Here is an 11,077-nt window from a genome sequence, read left to right as displayed (position 1 = left end):
CTAATTTTTGCTTCATAACTTTTGCACTGTCCACTTCCTGCTGTGACAAAACAAATTTCCCACGTGTGGGACTAATAAAGGTTATCTTATCTTATCTTATTTAAGTTGAAAAATATTGAACATTTTGAGTTTATTACTCCCTAACTATAAGTTGAGGAATATCAATATTTATAAGTTAACATTGAGATAATTTAAGGCAACTGCAAATGTAATTTTTATTTAGTTGAACTTAAAACTTTTAAAAACATCACCAAAAAATGGTGTGTAATCTGCTACACAACAACTTTTGAGTTCTGTGAACTTATTAGGTTTTACAGTGTAGAGAACACAAAGTCTTCGACTGTTTGTGCTCCTCAGCACGCACTGTTTTATTTACAGCTGTTGATGGTGTGTGGCTGGGCTCAGGCTGGGAAACCTCAGAATCAACAGGCTGAGGAGTAAAACAGTCCAGCGGGGATACAGTGCCAGTAACAGCGTGTAGGTGAGTCTGGGGTGGAATAACAGTCCTTTGTTCAGCCCAACAGCTGGAAAATCCTTATTGGCTAACTCAGAGAAAACACTGCGAGCATTACCAGAGTCCGACGGCTCAGGAACACAAAGATCACTAACGAGGACAACCGGTGAATAACTTGACACCGAGGGGTCACTCTGAATAATGTCTGTAGAGTTCAAACACACAGTAACAGAGTTTTCTGATTTAGGAGATACAGAGTCCACGGAAGACGAAACAGTGTTACTCACAGTGGTAGATCTGTCATGAAGTCCAGGATCAGAAAGCTCGAGCTGAGCGTGTGAAACACAGTCACTCTCTCTCACGGTTGCAGTCTGCTCAGCTGTACTGGAGCGACGGCGGCGTGAACGCCGTTTTCGGCCAATCTGACAATGCCTGACGTTTTGACAAACACCGGTTCAGGAAGCGCTCCTCTCCTGTTCAGGTGGAGTAGTTTAGTGGACCCGGTTTGTATAAACTGCAGTTTCCTGTTCTTTGAATTTAAATTGTTGTTCTGCTAAATGCAGTTTGTCAGTCTGAAGATATTGTAGCTGCTGCTGAGGGATATCCTGCTGTTTTGTTCTCAGTTTGTTTTCCTGTTTTGTGCTTCTCGTTTGTTCTCGGTTGTGTTGCTGTAGTTCTTTTTGCTGCTGTGTGCATTGGTTTGTGTTCTCTGCATTCAGTGTGGTTTTGTGCAGTTCTGTCACTTGAGCAGTGACCATGTTCGACGTCTTAAATGGAGCCTTAATAATTTAAAGTGAGTGTGTGTGTACCTGTTTGAGGTGGGTTAACTGTGTATTGCTTTTATTTGATGAAGCATTGTTTAATTTGTGTGTCTTGAAAAGTTGTGAGGTTAATGTGTTCTTGTTGTACGATTTTGCTCATGTAAAGTTTGAGGTATTTGTGGCGGGGTGTGGTTTGTGGCTTGGTTGCAGGGGAGGAGCAGCGGGTTCAGGGTTGTGGTGTCAGTGAATGCTGCTTTTGTCAGCCGGCAAACATCATCTAATCATTCTTCCCTGTTTCAGTAGCACCGCGGACTGATCCAGGACCAGATTCCCTTCACGACTGAGTGCACGTTCAAAAGTGCCTGAGTTGATCTATTTTTTATTTATTTGTTTGATGGAGCCGCCTTCCGCTTGTGTTGACCATTCTCACCTGCTGGTAAGCCTCAGTCCTGAACTCCTCTTCCCTGTATGGTTGAATGTGTAGTTTCTTTTTTTTTTTTAAGTTGCTTTCCCTTTCTGAATAATAACCAACTTTAAATCTTGGAAGCACATCTGCCTCATTTTAGTATAAAGAACTTGTGCGCCTGACTGTATTAAATATATAAATATGCATTAAAGCCACTAAAGTGTCTTATAGTCCCTGTTAACACATGCCTGCTGAAACATGATACACAGTAAAATGTGTTTGAATACAACCTGAAACCTGTTGATGTTCTGATTTAACAGCAGATTTCTCCACATGCAGGACAGAGAAATTCCTGCCTCTGTCATTGACACCGACTCTGACACTGGCTATAAATGTGTTCACTTCATTATTGTGTGATTTGGTTTCTTCACGTGTCTCCTTCAGTGCAAATAAAGGACTGTTAGAGTGTGTGCTGTGTGTTTTTCTGAAGCATGACAATCCTTTCCAACAAGTATTTCCAGCTGTTTGCCTCCAATCTGCACTTTAGTCTTTCTTCCTGTCATGTCTCTGTTTGTCCACCAGGTGTCTCCCTCAGCTCATTTTCTCCAAATCAGAAGCTTCAGATTTGTGGAGACGCTCTGCCTGCCAGACACAGCTCAGGGCATATAAACATGTTTTTCATCCACAATATACAGACCTGTATCATTTAGTGTCTGTATTTAAATGTATAAATGATCGAGTCTGAAAATACTTTTCATATGAAAAATAATATTAAATGTCAAACATTAAGTGTTTAATTTTTGTTACATTTTAAAAGTTCAAACCTCAAAGACATTAAGTTTACAGTCATATATGATCAAGAAAATCAACAATCTTCACATTTCAGAAACTGGAACCAGCTTTAAATGTGACTAAAATAATGATAAAACAATCAATTCTCTAATCATTGACTAACTGATGAATCACTGCAGCTCCAATATATTGTTGCATTTGACAACCCACTACAGCAACTACAGAATAAAACCACTAACCAGACTGATGACAGATTACATTTTTAGACTTCAGAAAACGAGAAGAACTGGATAAACTTAGAGCTAGTCACAGTAATAATATTACAGTAAGGCTAAAATCTTTGATGCTCTTCACAATGAATGTTTGTTCACTTTAGTCTGTGTGTTTATCCAGCTGTCTTTTCTTCTTTGTATAATCACAGTTTCTTCCCTCAGGCTGTTGCTCAACACTGTGACAGACTGATATATCAATCATTTCATGTGCACATTAAGCTAATTAGTTTGTATAGATTTTATGCAACTTCTTTTTTCTTACTTATTATGTACGTATTGTGTACTTATTGTGTGTGTGTGTGTGTGTGTGTGTGTGTGTGTGTGTGTGTGTGTGTGTAAACTTGGCCAAATATAGTAAAAAATGTTCAAAAAATAAATGAACTACAGTTTAAGAGTCAGAATAGTTCATTATGTAAATAAGTCATGAAAAGTGAACATCCCTTTTTTTTTTTTTTTTACTTGAACTACATGATCACACAGTGGATTCTCCATTTTGTGCTAAAACCTGTTTTGAGTTTTCAACAACATGTGTTTAAATCCACAGCATGAACACAGCAAAAAATAAATAAATAAATAAATAAATAAATAAATAATAATAAAATAATAATAATAATAATGATAATGATAAATTACTTCACATGTGGCAAACCAAACCTTCTCACTGATTACTAATAGAGTTTTAGACATGTTTATCACTCTTACTTCACATCAGGAGACAGTTTCCTGCTTTGAAAGTCAGAGCAGTCTTCCTGTGGATTGGTTCTCTTCCTCATTGTTACAGAGCTTAGTCCAGGTTGATGTTCAGGAGGGTCTGGTCTGAGGAGTGAGGAAAGGAATTGGGCAGGGTAATCCACCTTTTTTACTCTCCAGGTGGAACATATGCTGGAAAAACTTTGCAGGGTTAAACTGAATTAACAAAGAGACCAGATGATGGTGGTAAACAGATTTGTTGTAGAGATTTATTGCATGTAGCCTGAAATCATTTCTGTATTTGTTCTTTTAGCAATGAAGATAATGTGAGCTTTTGAGTGGGATATCTTTCCATGTTGGTAAAAACCTTCAGTCACCTGATGGAAGAGAAAAGTGAGAATAAACCAGATTATAATTTGGGGGTCAAGCATTGGAGGCATTCATTGAGATATTTGATAGCTAGAAGGTGGTGACCTGTTTAATTATAATAATGCTTAATAATAATTATGATATGATATGATATATGATATAAAAAAACTGAAATAAAGTGAGCTTTTTTGTCTGACCATCAACAAATCAACAAACAATCATTGTAATTATTAAACTTTTTAAATAGAACAAAAATATAAAAACATACATAATTTAAATCAGATCAAAGGTTAACTTTTTCATCATCTTCCTGAACACTGTCTGTCTGCAGCTCTTTGCTGTCTGCACTGGGATAACATCTGACTCTGTTCTTTCTCTATTAAGGTCTTGTCTTACTCCCTTCATTACTTTATGCTTCAGGAGTTTGAATCTGTATTTAAGTAAAAGTATTTTCCTGCTAAATATCATAAATCACATAACACACGTTTTAGAAATTATCCTCTACTTCAGCTGTCTCAGCTTTTTTTTTCATTCTTGTTTAACTCTCTAAAGTGTAACTTCCTCATTTTTAGTCATTTTTAAAAACAAATATAAAGATAATAATTCAAAGCTTGCCAAATGTCCACCATCACTGTGTTTTATTCTGCAGCTCACTTCCTTGTTTTTCTCCTGGATGTTAATGATTTGAATATAGGTGCTCACTGTACCCAGCTGACACACCCACACAGTCCAACTGGTTAAACAAGTTTCTAGTCTCACTGCTTTGTTCTGATGTTTTGCTGAATTTCCTGCCCCTGGCTACTGAATTTCTTCTATCAAGTGAAAGTTTTGAACAGCAAAACATAAATTATCCAATTACTAAATGGAGTATAACATTTTAATCAAACAATAATTGTCTTAAGAACTATAGAACTCTCTGTCCCGACAAAGTTTTGAATAACACATTTCGCTACGTGAAATGATCCAGCCGCCTGAATCAAAAACATGATAAATTACACAGAGAGCTCATCACCCAGAGGCATTAACGGTTTTGTCAAAGCACATAAAACCATCATCTGCTTAAATAACTCATGTCTGAAAACACAAAACACCAAATTCATGGTTCATATTTCACCTTTAGTCCTTCCAACAGAGTCTGTTCTGCCTGCAGTGGGAAACCTTCAGTCTCCTCAGTCCATAAAAATAGGTTCTCAAACATATTGTGGTCAGGAGCCCCTTTCAGAGGACAACATTATCCCATATAATCAGCTGATTTGGTCTTAGCTTCACATGATGATGTGCACTGACAGAAAAATTTAACCACGTTCACCAGATAGCTGGGTGGTTACTAATTGATTTGTAACAGGACAGAGGACACAGAATTACAGTAAAAAAATAAAATAAAAGATACAATACATACGTTTGCTGTGTGTTCTTCTTTCACTCTGTGCCAGGTTTTATCAGTCATTAAGGAACCAAGTGTAGTTTCATATGCAAACACAGCTGTCATGCCCGGCTGCCTGAGGTCAGGTTACATCAGCCAGTTTGTTCCTCTGTTTGTGTTCACTACAGCTTCAGTTCAGTTTTCAGCAACTTCGAAGAAACGCACAGTTATTATTTTGGGTTGGTTTCATGAGTAATGTTTGAAGACAACAGTAAAAACAGAAGTAAAAAATAATAATAATTATGTGTGTGTGTTGACCTTGAAACAAAAAATATGATCCTCTGTAATAGCTAATAATTTGTTTTTATGATTTTGATTATTAATGCATTTTAATTAACAAAAGATTTTATATTATTTTACTTTCTATCTGGAAAATGTTACAAAACCCTTGAAATTAATACCTCACGCCCTCCCTTAGACTCACCCCTGCTTGCTTTAGGCGTATTCAATATAAACGGTTACAGGCTAGTGTACGAAGAACAACAATAAAAAGTACAAAGAGGAAGTTGTTCACAAAAACCAGTTGCCACAGATTCATTTACTTCCCCCAGGCTGTCACTCTGATGAACACTGTGAACCCCCCCCCCCCCCACTGAATTATCAATCATTTAATCCCTTAACTTTCTTTTGTTTTTGTTTTTTGTTTGTCTTTAAAAACTGATTCAGTGCTAGTTTCACTGCACTCCTTACACCAGTGCAATATTCAAAGATGTCACTAGATGGTGCACAGCACTCAGGAGGAACCGGAAACTTGTCAGACAGAAGTCCTGCAGTTAAATCCTGCGGTCAAGCTGAACACGAGTTTTTTGCATCTCTGTTCAGATGGTTGGTGGAATCTCATGTTTGTTCCCGCAGTTTCACTTTTGTTCTTGTTTCAGTTCCAGCCTGAACTTTGAACTACATGATCACACAGTGGATTCTCCATTTTGTGCCAAAATCTGTTTTGAGTTTTCAACAACAGGTGGTTAAATCCACTGTTTCCCCTGTTCACAGGGCCTGCCTGTGTTAGAGACTAAAACATGACACACATCACACTGTAGTGGGCGTTCACAACCAAACCTGACAGATCCTGGAATTATATATTTTTTATTTTGTGAAGAGATAACTGATCAAAAAAAATCAGACTTGAACAGACTCGGGACTGATGACTCTGCTCTGTACCTGTGTGAGGTGAACACTGATCATGGCTTCAACTCTGCCAGCTGTAAACTTAGTATCACTAGTAAGTTGATTTTTTTTTTAAATCTTTTTATCTGTTACACCCACTGTGTAGATAGTTCTTATTAAAAAAAAAAATCGTATTATTTATTAATTTATTTATTGACGTTTACAGATTGTTTTGATGACGTGCAAACAGGCCGCTGTTGCTGGATTAGCACTGGGATTATCATCAGCTCTCCTGACGATACACAGCCTTATGTTGAATACCTCAGCGAGACAGCCAATAACAGTAGCAGGACTCCTTCTGGAGGATGAACTTTCTATCAAGATGAGTTAAATGAGCTTCAATCATTAAACCCCTTAACAAATTCTTCATCATCTGTTTAAGTGTGAGGAAGCAATTTAGGAAATAAAAACCCTGAAAAACCATTTTTCAAATGAAATTATGTTCATATTGCTCTGGGTTTAACTTTTTAAGTGTGTCCCCTCCCAATGCAAATGGCAGGTCGACTGGACGAGCGCAGATAAGCTGCAGGACCGGATGCACTGTCTACGCTGGCTCACTGTCACCCCATACCCAAGCCTGCCGCTTATCATGTGTTTCTATGCTGTATTACAATTCATGTTCTTTTTTGTGCTGAGGTGTTTTTTCTGTTCTCAAACTGTTCTCTCATTAGGAGTTTATTCTGGGTGGAGCTTTTTGCTGGCGCAAACCAGCATGCTGCCTGCTGTAACCCATAATTTTCTTCGTGATTAATAAAATATTTCTGATTCTTTTACTTGGTGATCCAAAGCCTGGCAAATGAAGCATCTAGCCGCTAGCTGGGATAGATAACTCGACCATTGTACGGGCCCAGGGAGATGGAGTTTGGAATTTGGATTAGATGTCCATCCTCATCCCTCCGCAGATGAACTTTTAACTTCCGTACCCCATACCACAGGTTTAATAAGTGGATGTAGCACATCACATCACAATATCTTTTCAATTATAATTCAATGTCTTTATTAGGAATTCTTTGTGTCCAAAACTTGATCACGAGTGTTATCGTTTTAATTTGAAGAGATGGGTCTATAGTCCAGTCTTTCCATGTTGGGTGGCCAGAGTTTGAAACGAAACATCGAAGCGGGGCTTCCTGGAAAAACCACAGCTCAATGGCTCTTCTGTTTGGCAGGGAGATGAAAGAGTTAATGTTGTGAGGATTCACCCAAGAGGACTGAAATAGCAACTCCTCCGCAACGTAATCTGTTGTAGGGGATGGACCATACGGTAGTGCAATTCCTGCTGATCAGTGAGTGGTCAAAAGTCTAGAGTGAAAGATGGGGAAAGATGGGGATTTCTGATTTGTCAAAAATGTGCAATGAAGGACACTTTTGTTTTTCCATTCAGTCTGTTGTCTTTTTTTCTATATCAGGTGATGTTTCCAGCTCCTTTATATCGCCTAATGCCTCGACTGCTGTCTGTGGTTCAGCATGATCCCAGTGTGTTATTTATTTATTTTGACTGGTTTACAGTGAGACAACAGTAAGCATTCAGTGTATATACAATATATACTGATAATGTATATTCTAGTTTTTACTAAAACATTGATGAGGATTTTCCAACCTCTTTTGAACCAAAAGAGGTTGGAAAATTCCCTGAAATGAAGAGAAATTGAGAATTGGTTTCTTTTCTTCTGTGTTATTATGATGTGTAAAGACTAGCCATAAGGAGTCTTTTAGGTTGTCCCTATGAGACGATGTAATTGTTTTACTTTTATACTGGTAAACTCTGAAGGATTATTCATACCATGACACTGTAATTTAAAGACAGGCAAGAAATTAGACATACCCTGAACTCTTGACCCCTACACGGAGAGATATTGTTGCATTTTGCTGCCATGTTAGGCAGCAAAGGAAAGAGTTGAAAAAGCAGTACAAAGTTGCTGTGAGAGATTATCTTTGTCCTGTGAATAAGTATTTGAAGAGGGGTCACTGAATAGTTGATTATGAAAATGGTGTGATCATATACCATGGCTTTCACAGTCACCAGATCTCAACAAAGACTATCTGGGGGGAATTTGACTGACATAACAGATAGATAATCAATTCCAGGAAATACTGAAGCTGTTGGGGAGGCATGTGTTGTACAAATACTTCAAAAACTTGTCTTTGCCACCTGCCTGTACACATTGCTTCTTTGGTTCTGGTCTGTTATGTAATTCTACATAGTTGTGTCTTCTGGGCCTGTTGGCAGAGAATGCTATTTTTGTGTAACTTAATAAAAAAAAAAACCATATCAAACATGTTTCTCTTTCTATATATCGATTGTATTTATTTATACTTGTATGTTTTGTCAGTGCCCTTTGAATCAGCTTCACAATAGTCCTAAGATGGTCAGTAAGTCTAAGGCCGATTAAAGCCCAACTTATGCATTCATTAAGTGAATCCACAACTCACTGTTACTTTAACACAGGACACTTTATTAAAGTGGATGAAACAGAAATACACAAAACAACACTGCGGGACAGTCAATCAGTGAACTTGATTATGAATGCAATGCGAGGGGCTTTACAAAATCAACTGTGTACAAAAAGTCAAAAGTCCCTGTCAGCTATGTCATTGTGAACAAAAGATTTAACTCTTCCACTCACTTTTGCTGTTAGGAAATGAATCTGAAGGGTTGCTTGATGGACTCCTAAATTTACATCTCATGTAAAAGAAGATATAAAAGAAAACAGGAGCGGCTGAAACTGCCGCCATCTACTGGCCTTTGGCGGAAATTAGGAACAGCATGACTGTGACTGCGGGTGGAGTAGCTCTGGTTGTCCCCATCGCATTTTACTGTACACTGAATAAATACACTTGTAGATTTCTCAGAAATAAAAATGACATGTGAAGAAGAGCTTATAGCGCTCATCCTGGTGAAGCAAATATTTGGCTTCACATTACAATTCTGACTGTAAAGGACAGGCTTACAAATACAATAAATAAACGGGATTTGTTTTTGGACTTTTAGCCTTTAGTTTATTAATAATACATTTTAATTTAGCTTGAAAAGTTATGCTAGACTCTGGGTAAAACGTTAAGAGGGTGTCTGGTTTTTGTTACTAATGTGGACACTTGGGTTTAGTTTCAATTGATTAATTATGTGAAATAAAAATATGAACTCGACTCGGGCATTGTGGGTGCGATTTGGTGAGAGCCTCCCTTTGGTTAGACTTAATTTGTCATTAACAAAAGACACGATTTCCGCATAGAGAATAGAAGATAGGGTGGAGCCACTGAGCTTCGAGCCGTCCAGCTGTTTTCTTTTACGTCCGCCGAGCACACATAATAACATGGCTCCGTCGGGTTGAACTTCATTCGACTTTGTTCGTATAAAGAAGAAACTGTAACCCTGAGTGGACGAGGAAAGGGTGGCAAACTTTATGGGTGAGACTTAAGTACATCGGAGACGGGGACCCCCCGACCCGTGATTATGTTGCTGAAGAGCTGATACTGCAAACATCATGGCTGAATGTGCAGGACATATACTCTTTCATTGCTCTGCCCAATAAACGGGATTTTGAGCTGTGTTTTACCCAAGAGGTGCCCTTACGTTGCTTCTTAGAGATCTCTCTTTCCAACGCATCACATCCGAAATGGAAAGACTGGCAAGTGGAGTCTTCTGTCCAGGTAGAGGTAGTGACTCTTGTTAAATTCTGGACTGGAAGGATTCCAGACTAAGATATCGAGCTATATCTTAAAAGGTACTGCGAGATTCTTCAACCCCCAGTCAAGCCAGTGGATAAATTCGGATTCTGGTATGGAGTCCGAAAATACAAAGTTCGGATGCGTAGAGACGAAGCTGGGCATATAATCTCTATCCCAAATTCCATCTCGTTGGGCCCCTACAATGGCAGGATTATTTATCCTGGCCAATCGGTGAGGTGCTTTATCTGCCAAGGTCCAGACCACCAGGCGAGAGAATGCCCCACTATTAAATGTTGGAAATGTGGTGAGTTGGGCCACAAGGCTAAAATTTGCCAAAACGAAAGTGAGTGCTCCCTCTGTGGTGCGAAAGGGCACACTTTCTTTAAATGCCCCAAGTCCTACGCGAATATACTTAAATCTTCCCAACAACCTTGACTTTCTGACACCATGGATTTCCCTTCTTTGGAGGATCCTTCCCAAGTTATGGATCCCCCGTGAATGACCAGGTGAGAGAGCCCTCTCCCTCTCCTCCCCCTCCCCTTCCTCCGACGGCTGCCTCACTGTCACTCCCAGTTTCGCTTGGATTGGACAACCCACAAGTGGATGATCAGGATAACCAGTCTAGCCCTGTTCAAAATGAGTTACCATCTCCACTGTCTCAGTCAAGTAAAAAAAAGTGACGAGAGTGATGAAGAGCTAGATGGTAACCTAATCATAGAGTCATCGGATGGTGAGAATAAAAGCGATAGTGACGACGAAGGAATCGACAGCGAGCAGACACCTGATGACGATGGAGATAGCGAGGACCATGGATCCTTTCCTCTCTCAGAGGTGGCATCTCTGGCTCTTGCTTCGCTGCCCGGGGAAACGAAAGTAAAATGGAAGACCTTTAGTGGAAGTCACCCGGCCCTCAACGAGCTCGTCAACGAGGATACGAGAGGAAGCAGAAAAAGGAGCGTTTCTGCTTCTAGCTCTGGAAGAGATAAGCGGAAGGATAATAGACCAAGTCCTCCGTGAGTAATATTTTTGAGATGGTCTCTCCTTTAGTCAACCTATGAGTAACATCAAAATAATAAC

General features: G+C 39.0%; 1 protein-coding gene across 2 annotated transcripts in view; it reads right to left on the bottom strand.

Annotated features, from left to right (window-relative positions):
* LOC102304809 (NACHT, LRR and PYD domains-containing protein 5-like) overlaps nt 1-5,067 on the bottom strand; it is a 45,571-nt gene extending 40,504 nt beyond the window's left edge. For both annotated transcript variants that reach the window (XM_042226579.1, XM_042226581.1), the window contains exon 1: nt 4,859-5,067. The gene's annotated coding sequence lies outside the window, so the exon portion shown is untranslated. The remainder of the gene's footprint in view (nt 1-4,858) is intronic.
* Nucleotides 5,068-11,077: the final 6,010 nt, after the last annotated feature.

The sequence above is a fragment of the Haplochromis burtoni genome, unplaced genomic scaffold, assembly GCF_018398535.1.
Source record: "Haplochromis burtoni strain Fernald_Lab_line unplaced genomic scaffold, NCSU_Asbu1 Contig_218, whole genome shotgun sequence".
NCBI classification, from domain to species: domain Eukaryota; kingdom Metazoa; phylum Chordata; class Actinopteri; order Cichliformes; family Cichlidae; genus Haplochromis; species Haplochromis burtoni.
Note: the sequence above shows the minus strand (reverse complement) of the source record. Positions and strands in the feature narration are given on the sequence as shown.